At 52.3% G+C, this 16,640-nt stretch overlaps 1 pseudogene; it reads right to left on the reverse strand.

The window, feature by feature from the left end:
* Positions 1 to 532: 532 nt before the first annotated feature.
* On the reverse strand, positions 533 to 15,980 carry LOC102523747 (annotated as a pseudogene).
* Between the last annotated feature and the right edge of the window lie 660 nt (positions 15,981 to 16,640).

The raw sequence follows: 16,640 nt of genomic DNA on the forward strand, positions 1-16,640 counted from the left end.
TGTTCTTTTACCCTTTAAATGAAAATCTATGACATGGGCCAGGATGAATCTAGAAAATGGGTAAATGGAGGAAAAAAAAAATCAGTGCTGAGGGCAGAACAGAAGATGCCCTAAGTTTAACTGTACAGAAGCACCTGCATGAACACACTGGAAGGGGTGTGGACACAGGCAGATAGTTGAGAGTTTCATGGGGACTGAAGCTTCTACTATGTTTTCTTTCCATTAGGACTTTCTGACTCAGGAGAGCAAGGCTCCCTGAGTTCAGAATATTCTCTAGAATCTCCAGCGAGAGTGGGGAACCAGACTGACCCTGGCCCAGAAGCCTGATATGTGTGTGTCTACATGTTGTCATGTTTGCATCTCAGGTGTGTCTGTGCGCATGTCCACGTGTTTGTGACTGTGTCTGTGCACCTGTCCACCTGTAATCATGCTGACATGTGTCTGTGTGTGTATGTTAAGGCCCAGCCCTGGGAGTCGGAATGTCAGGATCCCAGGTCCCCACACCCCATGGCTTCTGTTTCCCCCTCAGTGCTCAGGGCGTGATGTCGTATACCCCAGCCACCTACAGGATGGCCGGCAGGAGAAGGGGGCCACCCTTTGTCCAAATAGAGATGGAGGAGGCCTCAGAGGCTCAAGCCAAGGTCAGCACAGGATCAGGAGAAACAGACCCCGGGCAACCACGGAGTAGGTTCAGGTCTTCTGTCCCCAAGGACAGAGGAGGGGGCCACTGCAGAAGAGGGGGCAGTTCAACCAGGCAGAAGGAGCACTGAATCCAGAGGGAGAGGAAGAGATGGAGGATGAAGCCAGGGAAGAGGAGCAGACAGAGAGCAAGGCCATGCCACCAGCACCACCACTGCTCAATGTGTATTTTCCATGGGTTTTTAAAATCTGTATTTTCTGGCTGAATTGCTGTGGGACTAAGAGGAGCTGTGTACCTGGGAGAAAACTGAGCTTTATCCTGTGTGGGGAAGTGGTCAGAGTGCCATAGGGAGGCCCAAAGAACCACAGGTACCCAGAACCTGCAAATGAAGTTCAAATGCAAGTGACCAATGGGGGTGGGGTACACGGGGCCTCGCAGTCCAATGTCACCTCATCACTGGCCTTAGTCATGACCCTCAGAGGCTTGTCCATGTCATGTGACCTCTTCATACGGATCCTGGGCCTGGCTGTTGGCGGAAGCATCAGGGACTGTGAGCAGAGCAGGGAACCAGGGATGGGGCACAGAGGAGACCAGCATGGTGCCCCCAAGCAGCTGAGATGGTACTGCCCCCAGGGAGGTACAGGTCAATGGGCTCTGTTATAATGGAGGAGTGTAAGTTTTGGGGTGGGCTCAGATCCGATGGTTCCCCCAGTCTCCCCCTACCTGTCCACGACCATCCTCCCTGTTGGAAGCTTGTCTTGCTTTGGTGACCCTGGAATGGTCCTCCTGCCCCAGTGTCTCCACTCCTCTAGCTTCTTTCTGTCTGGTTTCCCTTCCCCAGGGACATTCTGACAGGTTCTGTCCTCCCTTCTCATCCTCAGTCATCTCAAATATTCTCAGGAATAAATGGGATTAATCACCAGATGATGCCCAATCTCCCTGTGCTTCAGGTCCAGGGGAACACTGGTTCCAAACAGTTCAACATACAATTAATTATTTAATCACAGTTGTGATGGGGGCTTTAAAGAGGGCTTTCCAGAGAGTTCACAAGGTGATTTGACTCAGCCTGAGAGGCCAGAGAGAGCTGAGATCTGACTGAAGGGAGAAGTCAGTTGTGCCAAGAGGTGAGGAGGGAATGGCATTCCAACAGAAGGAACTGCATGTGCAAACGCCCTGAGACAGGATGGATAGTTTAAGGAATTGAAAGGAAGTCAGAGGGCCTGGGCACAAAATGTCAGGGAGAAGGGTGGGTGAGAGGGCTGCCAAGGGGGTCCAGTGTACAGCCTTGTGTCTTTCCAAGGCTTGTTAATCTGATAGCTTCCCTACATCTCATTACAGGGGGCTGTGTTGGAATTATTCTTGGTACCATGAGCATGCTCATATTGCTGGGGACAGTGTCATGAGGGAGGACAGCTTTCGTCTACATGCTCTTCAGAGGGGAAGAATTTGGAGGTAGGATTGACAGGGTGCAAAGAAGATGCAGGTAAGGTCAGATTGTCCATGCCCTTGCCTCCCATGTCTCCCAAATCCCTCTCCCAAGACAGGAGCGGCCATCACTCACTGTTGACAGAAAGCCGCATCTCCTGGCTGGAGAAGCCCACAGCGTTGGTGGCCGTGCAGACATAGGCTCCTGCATCGTGGGCAGGTGGCTGGGTGATGACCAGGGTGCCATCCTTGCTCACATTGTAGTGGGGATTCCTGGAAGCCAGGGCATTGGTTTCCTGCTGTAGACCACAGGTGACATCAGCAGAGCCCACACTCCATGGCGGCAGCTTGCATCATTCCTCTCCCAATGATGTGCTGGGCCTACCTCTCTTGTTACCTTTATGGTAACAGGCTTCACCTACCTTGGTCCAGGTGATGAGGGGGTGGGAACTCCTGAGGCTACACAGGGGACAGAGGCTGGAACCCCTTCACTGGTGAAATGGTGGGTGGCAGTGGGCTGGATTCTAGGTGGCACTTTTAAAAACAAACGAACTTCATAAACCAAAGTTCAGAGGAGCATTATTCACAATAGCCAAAAGGGTGGAAACAATCCAAATATTCATCCATCAAAGGACGATGGATAAAGAGAATGTGGTGTGTACATATGGAATATTACTCAGGCTTAAAAAGGAATAAATGTCTAATAACATACTATAACATGGATGAACTTTGAAAATATGATGCTAAGTGACATAAACCAGACACAGAAGGACAAACACTATGATTCCATTCATATGAGATGCCTAGAAGGGGCAAGTTCGTAGAGACAGCAGTAGAATGGTGGTTGCCAGGGGCCGGGGGAGGGGAAAATGGGGAGTTAGTGCTTAATCAGGGATGGCACCTGGTCATAGAGTTTCAGTTTGGGAAGACAAGAAAGTTCTGGAGATAGACGGTGGTGCTGGTTGTGAAAAAGTATCCCACTGAGTTAAAAAACCCATCCTGAAACTGTGTCCCATGGGGTTAACAGAAACTGGCAACTAACAGAAATTCTTCAGCTTGTCTTCTAGCTGGTTAGAACCCCCTCTGCTTGAGCCCAGCTTCGCTGAACGAGCTCGCTTAATTGTTTTGCTGCAAATTGCATGCCCTGCAAGCTTCATGCAGCCTAAACAATAAGATGTTTACTCCAGTTGTTTTCCAGGAAGTTGAAGTCAGCTGTGTCTAGTTTGAGCTCAAGCTGGCTAAGACTGGCTGGGACCACCTACCCTAAAACTGGGCCCCGGGCAGGTGTCCGATGAATGACGTTTTGATGTCAGAGGGCCAAAAACTCCACTCTCCGATCAAGCTAGGCACCTCCATTTTTGAACGTGCATCCCATGAAGAAGCAAGCAACGCAGATACACCTGCACAGAACACCATGACCTCACCTTTTCCCTACCTGCAATCACCTTTCCCCTACCTGCAATCACCTTTCCCCATGCCTGAGACCACCCTGCCTCTTTGTCCCGTAAATATCCCAAGCCCCTCGCCTTCCAGGAGGCAGATCTGGGACCTGTTCTCCTATCTCCTTGCTTGGCTGCTTCGTGAATAAACTCTTTCTTTGCTGCAAATCTCGGTGTCTCAGTGTTTTGTCTTGTGTGTTGGGCAAACAAACCTGGTGGCAAAACAATGAGAAAGCTACTTATGCCTCTGAAATGTACACCTAAAAATGGTTAAAATGGTAAGTATTATGTTATGTGCATTATACCATGTTTTAAAAAAAAAGAAACAATTTTAACAGGAGAATACAGCCATCACTGTTATAAACTGATGCCCCAGACAAAGGGCAGCCTGTGTCTAGGAACCAGCTGTGTCATTTCTTAACTCTGGAACTTTGGATAAACCACTTAATCTTTTGGTACCCATATTCCTTGATCAGCAAAAAAGCTAAATTGACCCCAATTCCCTGCCCACTCTCTGGGGAAGGACAGATAAGAAATGGCAGAAAATAGTGTTCACAGGACAGAATGAACTTGAAAACAAGTGCCAAATCCGTCTTGGGCACCATCCAGATTTGCAGGCATTAAAACAGGAGGTGGGGAGAGATTGGGATCTCTAAGAGGACTGGGGGAGGGGGAACTGGCATGGAAAATTCAGGAGGGAAAGCCGGAAGCCAAGGGCTCTGACAGTAACACTCCAATCCTTTAGGGAGGGAAATGCCCTCCCAGATTCTCCCAGGTGGCCAAAGCCAGCAAGTCGATGAGTATTTGTTGGACGGAAATGAAATGAGCCAGGAGAGCTTGATGGCCGGCCACCTCTGCGTGGTGGGAAGTTAGGGGGTGACGCCCTCTGCAGAGGCAGCCTTCCCTCATCCTGTGATGTGGTGAGTTACCCTGCCTCTGTGAGCCTCAGCTCCCTTAACTTCAGAATGTGCCAGTCTTTGAAACCCACCTCTTGGAGCAACAGAAAATTAAGTGAAACACACACCGAAGCTCTCGGAGGTCTGACACATGACACACGGCCGACCTTCGATCACTGTTATTAATTGGATTTATGAGGAGGCAGGACGGCTGGATTCTCGACCCAGCCTCCTTCTGAACCTCGGTTTTGCTCTACCAAATGGGGAACGATGAATTCTTCCTGCTCATCCCTCAGGGGGTTAATAAAGCAAAGGACAGAAACAAACAAACAAAAAGAGGATATTAACATCCAAGATAAATGACAAAATGTTACTGAACTTAGTTTAAACTTCTTGCCTTATATTAAAAAGAACGGTGGTACCTGGTTGGGTGGGTGAAGGGAAACGGAACTTCCAACACTGCGGGTGGGAGAGTAACTGGGCAAAATACACGAAAAGCCCTAAAAACGTGCAATCTCTGTGAGTCAAAACTCAGGTACACATTAACAGTTTATCCAAAGGAAAGAACTGATCATGTGGGCAAAGGTGGAGCACAAGGACCTTCAGCCCAGGTGTTCACGCTGGTGAGAAACTGGACATGAGGGGATAGGTTAGATACTCCCGGCTCATCCAAACAGGGGACAATGCAGTCTTAAATGATGCTTTGAGTATTATTAACAGAAAACAATTATAATATATTGTTGCAAGAAACACTCAGGTTGCAAGACAGTAATATTACGTGGTTCCAGTTGGTTTTTAAGTATTTGTATGTATGTGCATATAAAGAATTTATATATAATTTTTATAAAGTATATCATGTAAAAATAATTTATATACAATGTACATAAAGAATATATATAATATATATACATTACATACATACAGTGTATGTATGTTTACCCGTACAAGCTCATGTGTATAGAAAGGATAAAAGATACACACTGAAATGTAAAATTATTCTGGTTTTTCGTAGCTACTGGTATGGGAGGTTTATCATTTTTTTTTTTCTTGTTCAATCTCTAAATTTCCTACAGTGAATATGCACTATCTGGGCAATTTTTTAAAACAAAGGTGTTTAAGATCAAGTTCCTCCCAGGGGCCTTCCCCCATCCCATCCTGTCCCCTGCCCTCCCACCACCACTACCCCAGGACTCACCCTGGACAACCAGGTCCACATCCCTATGTTAAGAGCCTGCCGTGTTGGTGACCACATACCTCCCTGCATCCTCCAACAGTGCTTGGTCAAGGTTAAGGCTGCCATCTGCTCGGATGGAATGCCAGCTGCCAGGTGGGAGCTGGTAAGATGAGGAAGCACCAGCTTGTTTCAAGGGCCCCACTCAGAACCGGCTAAGAGAGAGCCCTCCAGAAAGCTCACTGCCTGCAGGCCAGTAGGGGGCAGCCTGGACTGAGAGGCCAGGGGTTCAGAGAAGGCAGGGGGGTGGATGTCACAACCACTCAGCTCCCACCACTTCCCTGAGACTTGTCGACCCCCACAGACCCTCAGGGCCAGGTGGGCCTGACCCCTGGCAAACCGTTGACCCTACTCTCCCATGGCCAGCTGGACCAGGGCAAGGCATCTGACCCAAGGGAGCCAAGGGAGCCTCTCCTGGAAGTGCAGAGTTGGGGCCAGAGCTTTTACTGAGTAGGGGCTGGAGCTCCGAGGCCCTTCCACACTGAGGCCACAGAGAGAAGGGACAACCCATCCATGTCTGTGGGGAGTGAACAGAGCCACGCGGAGCAGAGCAGAGGTGTGGCCACATCAGAAGTGGTCCCAGAGAGAGAAGCATCCTGGTGGCTGCCCCAGTGTGTCCCCATCAGGACCAGGGTGGGGCGGGGAGTGCTGGTCCAGAATGGGGCCTGAGGCAACTTCTGTAAAGAAGTCCAGCCAGTCCATCCTTGATGAGGGGCCCAAAACTTTCCACCAGGCCTGAGCCCGCTTTGGGCCTCCCTGTCCCTGTCCCATGAACTTGGTTGTACATTCTGCCCTCAGGGTCCAGGAGATTCTCCTGGCTGTCTTGGTACTGGACCCTCTGAGGCTCAGCGAGCTTGAGGGGGTTTCTGCTCCTTGCGCTTGGCAGCTGGGCACGCACAGGTCCACCCAGTGTCCCCACTGAGCCAAAACAGGCTCTGCGTCTCTGGCTACTCCCCGTCCTGATATGGATGAGGCCCGTTGGATTATACCCAGGCAGGTGGCTCACTGCCCCAGCCCACACGCCCAGGCAGGGTCCTCCTTGGGGTCACATCTAATTACACAGCCTGCAGAGGGTGTCATAGGCACGATCAGTATCCAAGCCTGTACGATCCGAGAGCGGGGTCTTTCTGTACTGCATCAGGGCTGGGACAACGGGGCTAGGACCAGCTCAGCGGGAATAGAAAGATGCCACACAGCCACTGCCTCCCTGCATGTCTAGTGTCTGCCATCTGCTGGGGTGAGAGCACCTCTTTACAGCCTCCAGGGCAAAGACCCCAGGATGTCCGAGGACAGGCCACAAGCACTGAAGAAAAGGGAGCAACAAAGAAAGAGTGAAAAAGAGAGGGGAAACAGAGGATAATAAAGAAAATCAAATTGATGGGAAGGGTCAAAGCAGCCACTGTGCACCCAGCAGTGTGCCAGGCAGCCACGCCAAATGTTAAGCTGCACAGGTCCCGTCTCTGCCCTGGAACCATAAGAGTTTCGGTGACAAATCTGTTGTGTCTGTGCCCCCACTAAATGGCTGCTTCTCAGCTACAGCACTAATGAAGCACAAGGTCCTCCGGACAAGGACCTTACAGGTTGAAGGGTTCCATCAGCGCATTATCAGAGAAGGCTCTGGAAAGAGGCAGGAAAGAGGGAGGAAGGAAGAGGACATTCCAAAACAGGGGAACCGCTACATAAAATAGATAAACCACAAGGTCCCACTGTACAGCACTGGGAACTATGCCCAATACCTCGTAATGGCCTAGAATGACAAAGAATCTGAAAAGGAACATATGTGTAAGTGAATCACCATGCTGTACACCAGAAATTAACACACTGTAAATCAACTATACTTCAATAAAAAGTAAATAAATAAAAACCAAGACAGAACAAAACAGGGGAACCACAGAGCGGAGGCTAAGGCGTGAAGGTGACAGCGCCTCCACCTGGGCACCAGGAGCCCAGCACTCACCAGCCGGCCTTGAGCCAGCGCCTCTCAGGGTGGGGCCTCCCAGCCAAGACAATGCAGGGCAGGGACACAGGCTTCCTCTCCAGTACCCGGACGGTGGAGGTGCTGCTGGCGATCTGTGGGGGGGGTCTGTGGGGAGAGGAGACAGTGTCAGACATATTGGATTCCTGTGGGTGGTCATTCAGGGGACAGAGGCCCCTCTCCCCAGTGGAATCATCAGGGTTGGGGATCCTAAAGGGTCAAAGGGCACACTTCTTAGGGAACACTGCCCAGGAAGTAGGGGTCCAGATACTCCTCTTAGAGAACCTGGCTATGGACACACCTGTCCCAAAGGACAGGCAAGCATGGGGGCCTCCCCAGGGGTGCCCGGCCTCCCCACCAAGCCCTCCTCTCCAGACCCACCAGCGAACCATGTCCAGTCATGATGACGCAGGCTTCTGCCTGCACCTTCCCAAAGACATTTTGAGCTTCACAGATGTACAGGGCGTGGTCTTCAGGGACCACACCTGAGGAGCAGGAAAGAGGCAGGCCTGACTGTCAGAGCAGACCATGGCTCCAGCCCCCACAGGCTCCAGCTCCCCAGGTGCAGACAGAGCCCTGGGCACAGCCTGGCCCTGCAGAGGTAAGAGGGCTGGGACAGCAGGGAGGAAATAGATGGGGGATACGGCTGGGCCTTGGAAGGGTGAGAAAGCCTCAGTTTGCTCATGTGTAGAATGGGGATCATTTATCAAAACCTGCACCTTGTAGTGTGATTGGAGGGGTCAACAGGTGGTGCAAATACAGAGCTCAGCACTGGGCCCGGCACGTAGTAGATAACAGTAGCAGCAGTGATGGTGACGAGCTGGTGATGGTGATGACGAGGGACGCTTACTCTGTGTCAGGAACTGTGCTCAGAGACTTACATGTATTCATTCCCCAACGATTTCTTAAGGTGGCCTATTACTAAGCCCAGGTGGTAGGTACTGTCATTATCACTAGCATGACTGGAATGATGTGAATAGTCCCCCAGACAAAATACGACCCTGCATCAGCCTGACCCAAGGCCAGACCTGGCAGTCAAGGTCCTACTCCCGGCCACCCAGTTTGGGGACTGAGGGTGTTGGAAGCCATTTTGTCTCCCTGTCCACCATCCCTCAGCCCCAGTCTCTTACTTTCAAAAAACAGCACTCCTGAATCAGGCTGCCCAGTCCTGCTGCCCCGCCTGGGCCCCAGTGGCTGGCCATCTCCATGGTGCCAGGTGACTGTCTGCGGCAGCAGCCGGTGGCCCAGCACGCTAGGAGGGTGCTCCTCCCTAGTCCCATTGTGACATCCCTGGGCAGCTCCTTCAGCTCAGGTGCATCTGCAGGGAGGTGACCGGTCAGCCACACCCCAGTGGCTGGACGCACGCAGCCCTTAGAGCACTGTTCCAAGGACTGCTTCCCCTCCCATTTCTGGAAGGTTCCTTCTCTTCCAGCCTCACCCTTGTGAAACTGGGGCTGACCCATCTCCAGGGCTCCAGGGCAACCTGAACTTGGCAGTGTCCACACCTCGCTTTGCCCAGACGTGCAGGGAAGCAGCATGCCTGCTCCCGGCGATGACACCTCCCGGAAGCCCACCTCTGGAGCCCACTTCACAGGAGCCCCAGCGCCTCCAAGCTCCCCCACTGCTGCCCTCCTCCTGGGCCACAGGAGCTTCCTCTCACTGGTGCCCTGGACTCCAGCAACCATTTCCATGACCCCAAAGAGCCAACTTCTGGGGAGATTCTAGAACATCTTTATTTAAGTACATCTTTCTCTGCTTGCTGAACGTTTTGTAATAAGCGTATAAATCTCTACCACAAAATCAAAACAGGCCGATAAATAACTTGACCTTATATTTATGGTCCCAGTGGGACACTTGAGAGTGAAAAGAGCATCCTTACACCGGGATGACAGATCTCAGCCAGGCCGCCCTGCGCAGCCTGAGTTAGAAAAAAATGTTCAAGCAACACACAAGGGTTTATTTTCTTAATTTCTGTCCCACACCCCCCAAATCCCATGCCCTTCATACAAGGTAACCACGGTTAACAGATTGTAGTGTTTCTTCCAAAATTTTTTCTAAGCATTCTCTTACTTTTATAATCAGGGAGTGGAAATAAGTTCTTTCCCAAACCAGAAACTCATGATCCTTTCCCCCTTTCTGCGGGCCAGAAGCAGGTCCAACTCCAGACAGGTCCAGGCCCTGTGCCCTGCAGCTTCTGGGCACTGTCCTCAGGTCCCTGTCCCCAGACCCATGACCTGGAAAGTCCCTCGACCTGTTTTTAACACATTGCATTCAGCACCATGGAAAACACTCCGCCTCTTTCTTCTTGCTGTCTCTTTCCAGAAATCTCCCCTATCCATCCAAATCATGACATCAAATTTCCCTCCTGGCTTCAAGCAGTACGGAAGTTCAAGGGAGACATAGACAGAACTTGGAAAATCACCTCAAAGGAAGAAGACAGTCTTGGGCCCAACCTCAGACAGCACCCGCCCGCCCCTGTCCTTTCTCACTGGGGCCTGGAAGCTGCCGCAGCTCAGAATTCAAGAAAGCCTCTGATTCAGGTGCCTCAGCTGGGGTTACTGGTCCTGCAGAGCCCTGGCCTTGTGGGGCACAGCTTTGCTATTCCCCCTCCCCTTCCCCGGGCCTCCCAGGCAGAGCTGAGGCTCATCTCCAAGGACAGGTACCCCCAGAGCCTGCCTTCCCCACTCTACCCAGTGCCCCGCAGGGCTCAGCTCAAAGCTCCCTCCTCCAGGCAGGCCTCCCTCCCACTGTCTCTCTCACACTACTTCTTGACCACCTCTGTCCTTAGCCAAACAGCCCAGCTTTGTGTTCCAACTGTGGGATATTGCAGAGCACGATCTCTTCCCTGTTCTCCTCCCAGTCCTGCACTTCCCTCGGAGAAGCAACGGTTGACTCGTAATAATAAGTGAATAACATGTACAAAGGTGAGCATCTGGAATGCCTACTGACAGCTATGGTGATGGTGCTTTTAGAAACACGATTTCATTCGTGGTCTCAATAAACTTATGAAATGGGTATTCTCACAACCCCATTTTACAGATGAGGAAACTGAGGGCCAGAGAGATTAAGGAACCAGCCTGAAACACAGATCAAAGTCAATGGCAGAGTTGGGATCAGAGCCCAGGTCTGGCTGCTGCTAAGGTCCAGGCTCTCAGCCGCCACACCCCTGCCTTCCCCCTATTACTCAGGGACAACTTGGCACCTCTTCTGTGCTCTCCAGAGGTGAATCCAAAAGCAGCTAAATTCTAGTCTCAGATCCTGCCCAGAAAACGGTGACTCGGTCTCCCGTGCAGCCATCCCCCTGTTCCTCATTGGAAACCCCTAAATAAGGCAGGACCCCAGAACCCTGTACGGCAGAGCTGAAGGTCCTCTGGTCCCCTCACTGTGCAGATGGGAGACTGAGGCCCAAGGGAGGGGCGGGGCCAGTCCTGATCCTGCAGCACGTGGCGGGGCTGGGCTTCCACTCCGGGCTCCTTCCAGGGCCTCATCCTCCAGGCTCAACCACCTCTGCTTTCAGGCTCCAAGCCCCCTCCTCACAGACTCCCAGGTGACCCTCTGCAGGGAGGGACTGTGAGGTAGCTGGCTCTACCGCCATCAGATTTCCCCAGAGATGGCCCTTTCTGCCTTGGCTTTGGGCAGGTCTCTAGGGCAGGAGCTGCAAATGCCCCAAGACAGGCCTCGCACCCATGGACTCTCTCACGCAACTTCTTGACTACAGAAGCTGCTGGGCTCCCTGGGGAGTTCCAGGTCTCATCAGCTGACAGCTGCCATGTGCCAGTGGGGAGGCAGCTCTGTGAGGGGACCCTGGAACACCCAGGAAGAGAGAACAGCCCCCCTGAAGTATGCCAGCCAGCAGCCCAGGACAGGGCAGGACAGGAGGGTCTGGCCACCTTGAGGGCTGCCTCTGCCTGTCCCTGCAAACCCCACCCCTGCTTTCCCGACTTCAGAGGAGCCAAGACTGCAGTTAACGACATCCAGCAGATGGGGCCACTCCCCCCAGCTCCCAGGGATTTTCTAGAAGGAAAGGTGCCCACCGATTCTAGGTTGGCAACACCTTGACAGAAGTGACGACTTCCCTTCCTCTGACTTGGCGTCCAGGGCAAGGGACACTGGCCTGAAGGCCTGAAGCCCAGGCAGGGCCCCCATGCTGCCGCTGCCCACTGGGGAACCTGGGTGAACCCCTTTACCACTCTGCCTCAGTTTCCCCATCCAGAAAGAGGTAACTACTTTTACCCTGGTTCCAATGCTTTAAAGATCCAGGGCTCTTTATCATTGTCTGGAGACCCTGCAGCCCCCATCTCCTCTGCCAGCCCCCCAGTTCCTGTGACTCAGAGCCCTGACCCTGCTTGGGAAGGAGCACTGCTATCAGCCTTGACTTAGTTTGGCCAGGAGGAAGGGGGCTGGGCTCAGGCCCAAAGACTGGACAGATGGGCAGGGTGGGCCATGGGAGAGGCCGGCCTCAGGCTCTGCCCTGCACTTACAGAGAATGCCAGGGTGTCTGTGAATGAGACAAGGCTGGTGGGTGGCCTCGGCATCCCCCTCCTTCCCCCATAGAAAGATCTGGCAGTTGGGCCTGGAGCCACAGCCCTATTGGCCAGGGCTGCAGTGTGACTTTCACGGGCCTCTTTCGAGAAAAAAATATTTTAAATTATATTTTATGATTGTTTATAAAGACAAACCCAATCCAGGCTGGATTCATTTTTATCTATTTACTATTCTTCACTTTCTTCTTCTGATGTCAAAAGAAATTCAAACCAGAACACTGACCAAGGGCCCTAAAAGTGTCACATACTCTGGGCCTGGCCTCTGGGGCCTGATGGAGAAGCCGCCCTGATACTGGCCAGACCTGCCACGGAGCCAGGCTCTGTTTCTCTCCCACTGCCCCAGGCTGGCCAAAGGGTCTTTGCTCCCACAAAAGCACACCCCTTGCCCACGTGCTCATCCACCCAGCAAGCAGGCGCTTCAGGGTTGGGAATAGGAAGCAGAGATTAGAATCAGAGGAGAGAAACAGGGCTGCATGAACACCAACTTGGAGAGAACTCCAGCAGGGCAAAGGGAACTGAGCTCAGGGCAGTTGTAAAGTAAAATAGAAAGGCCACCAAACTAGGGGAGGGGGGCCCACCACGAAGCCTGGTCACCAGGCACGTGACGAATCACCCCGCCTCACCGGGTCCTTGTCAGCCCTGCCCATTCAAGCCTGGAGTGAAGTACATTATCTCATTAAACCTCTTGAGGACTTTATGAGCAAGCCTCCACTATAATCATCCCCATTTCACAGATGAGGAAAATGAGGCTCAGAAAGGTAAATAAATAACTTGGCCAAACAAGCAGCAGGACCTGGACATCGATCCAGGACTCTTCTCTGTCAAACACCAGATCCAGAGGGAATGCCAAAGCACCTTGCAGGGTGGCCCCGAACACAGGCCCTGGCTGGCAGTGCAGAAGGAGGCTGCCCTCCTTTCTGTGCCCCAAATGCCACCAGGAAGCGGGTTCCCAGCTGAACAGCAGGAAGTGGGCACAGTGCCCACCCATTCCCAGCTCTGGCAGGCTCTGCCAACCTGGCCAGGAAGGCTGCACCACAGGTGCCAAGCAGATGGGCGGGAAATTCAATCTCCCACCACCGCTGCCAGGCCAGCTCACCCCAGACACACAGCTGTTAGGCCACGATCCACCTCGTCCCTGACCTGAAGGCCAGAGGCCACCAGTGGCCCAGTGGCCCCAGAAGCCTGCTTCTAGGATGCCAGCCACCTCCTCACTCTGACGGGGGGAAAGGGCCGCAAGACCAATGGCTGGCAGGTGAAAGGCACAGGACGAGGCAGGCACGTCAGCCTGGGCCCCAAAGAAATAAGGCTTTGCTAGAAAGAAATGAGATATTCAGCAAAGGATGACTCTTGTAATGATGCCAAGAGCAGCCCTCCCTAGAGCCCCCTCTCCACTGACCCAGGACCCACTGACTAATCACAACCACAGTGGCATTTGGCAGCCCACCGTGTCCCAGGTCTTTGCGATCTCTCCCTCACACAACATCCAGGAACACTTGCAGTTGAGGAGCCCGAGGCTCAGAGTGGGGAAGCAACGTCCAACTCACCTGCTGAGAGCATCAGGATCAAGTCCAGGGGCTAAAGGCCTCGACTATGGGTTCAAATCTCAGCTCTGCTGCTTGCCAGCTGTGTGACCTTGGGCAAGGCACTTAACCTCTCTGTGCCTCGTTTCCCCCATCTATAGAGGGGATAATGATAGAGCCCATCTCAAAGGGCTGTGAGGAGGATTTCAAGTTGGTACATGAAGTGTGCTTAGCGCTGGCCCCAGCATGTGGCAGATTTCATGGGAAGTTTTACTTCTAGTTTTATTATTATCTAAACCTATAATTTTCCACACCCACCCCACCCACCCGAGCGCCCAGCCACACAGTACACTCTAGAAACAGAAAGTCTGAGCACACTCTCCTTAAAACCTCTCACTGCCCCCACAGAACAAAGCCCAAACTCCACCAGGCTCCCTAACCCGAGGCTGGGAGTGACCCACAGCAGGGCAGCCGCCTCGGCCTCCCCTCTTCCCACCATCTCTATGTCCCACTTGCTACCTTGTTTCCCTTCCCATGGGGAGGTCTGCACATGCTGTTCCCTTTGTCTGAAACACTGTTCCCCAGCTCGACACCTGACTGCTTCTAGGCTCAGCATAGATATCACCTCCTCCAAGAAGCCTTCCTGGCCTCCAGTGCTGCCAGAGACAAAGAAGCCACCCACAGGCCCCGAGAATGCTACTTCTAAATGCTCGATACACTGAATATTCTAATTGTCTATTTACCATCTCTTTTCTTTTCTTTTTAAAAAAATTTTTAATGGAGATACCAGGGATTGAACCCAGGACTGGGCACTGGGCACAGGGCCTGGCCACTTGGTGACCGTGTCTCAGAGGAATAAATGATGGAAATGAATGAAGGCTAAGGGTACCTCAAGCTTGAGAGGATCCCAACCCTGAGATAGCACCATATCCCCCAGGGCCAGACCCTCCTGACTAAGCCCCTGTGGGGAGCCCCTTGGACATCCCATCCAGCCCAGTTAAGTACATTGTCCATTCTCTGCACTTGCCCAGAACTTCTAACACCTGTCTCTCCCATTGTGGCCACAGCCAACCCTCAGAGCCCAATCCGCTCTGGTTCAGCATGCCAAGGAGCCATGCCCACAACTTCTGAGCAGTTCCCAGTGCCCGGGATCCAGGCCTGGAGCTTAGACATCATGACAATCACAGCCAAGGCCATGTACCAGCCACAGAAGACTCCAACCTCCTCCTTGTCTGTAAAAAGGGGGTAACTGCTTCTCCATTTATTAAGCACTCATGATGGGCCAAACCCTGTGCTAAGCATTTAATGTCTGATTTCACTGAACCCTCACAACAACCCAGTAAAAGAAGTAGTGTGGTCAGCTCCATTTTACAGATGGGGAGACAGAGGGTCAATGACTTGACCAAAGCACATAGATGGTAAGTGATGGAGACAAGACTGGAACTCAGGTCTTGGGCATGACAATGCTCGAGTTGAACCAAACTGTTTCTGTGGTAGGCAGCCTCCAAATGGCCCCAGTGACCCTTGCCTCCTGGTATTCACACACTTGAGTGGTCCCTGCCACCTACCATGTACCAGGGTTGGTCTGTGTGACCAACAGAATATGGTAGGAGTGATGGCATGTCACTTCCAAGACCATGACTGGTTATAAAGACTACTGCTTCCATCTTGGATCCTCTCCATCTCCATCTCTATCTCTCTTGACTCACTCTGGGAAAATCCATGTCACAAGAAACCTTCTGGAGAAGCCCATATGGGTAAGGAATGGAGGCCTGCTGCCAACAGCCACATGAGTGAACTTACAGTGGATCTTCCAGCCCTGGTCGAGCCTTCAGATGATCAAAGTCCTGGCCAATGTATTACTGGCCATCCCAGGAGAGGCCCTGAGGCCAGAACCAGCCAGCTAAGCCACTCCAAGAATCCTAACCCTCCAGAACTGTGAGATAATAAATGCTTATTGCTTTAAACCACAAAGTTTGTGGGGCAATTTGTTACACAGCAAGAGGGAACGCATACACCATCTCCCTCTGAAACCCTTGTCCCACATACTCTGGATCTATATGATGCAAATTCCCCACTGGCAAGCTACATGGCTACATTCTCGCCTCCCTGCTCAGAGGTAGGGCAGGTGGTAGGGAGGGGGGGCAGGTGGGGACAAGTTATACACTCACGTCCAACTTCCAGCCAGATTTCTGGCAAGGTGTAGCCCAACTCATTGACAGCTCGGCAGGCATAGATGCCAGTATTCCTCTCCTGAGCCACCAGGATCTGCAGCATCCCAGAGCTAGAGGCCTCAGGGGCCAGAATCATTTCAATACCCCCTGGACCAAAGAAGAGAAAGCATCAGGCAGGTACCCATGGTTGCTGTGGAAGGCCAGGGAATCAGGCTGCCTTCCTGACCCTGCCCTCCTGCAACTTCACAAGGCTGGAAACTTGGAGGGGTGAGTGTAAGGGAAAGGCTCCCCACAAAAGTCAGGACCCCTATTGTTTAATAGGTACAGATTTTCAGTTTTGCTAAACGAAAAGAGTTCTAGAGATGGATGGTGGTGGGGGGGTTGTATGACACTGCAATTATTCCTAATGCTACTGAACTGTATACCTAAAAATTGTTAAGATGGAGAATATTATGTATATTTTATTACAATTTTAAAAATTTTAAGTCAGCACCCCTGGGTCCAGTTCCCCGAGCCCCGCGGTTGACCAGAAGTGAGTCTCAGCCTGTCCCCCAACGTGTGACAGGTTTTCACCCAAGAACTCCTTGCCTGGGCTTCCCTACCAGGTCCCCGTGCCCTCTGCCCAGGTGCAAGGTGAGGCTTGGATCAGCTCTGGGAGGGGCTCAGGGTCGCTGAGATGACCAACCCCTATGGCTGCCGCTCTGAGGGCCTTTCTCTCATTTCTCCTGCCTGCTGTCCCTCTGTCCCTGCCCTGTCCCCCTCCCCCCACCCCACCCCAAACTCCTGAGGCCTGAGG

Source organism: Camelus ferus, chromosome 11 (genome assembly GCF_009834535.1).
Source record: "Camelus ferus isolate YT-003-E chromosome 11, BCGSAC_Cfer_1.0, whole genome shotgun sequence".
In the NCBI taxonomy this organism is placed as follows: Eukaryota; Metazoa; Chordata; class Mammalia; order Artiodactyla; family Camelidae; genus Camelus; species Camelus ferus.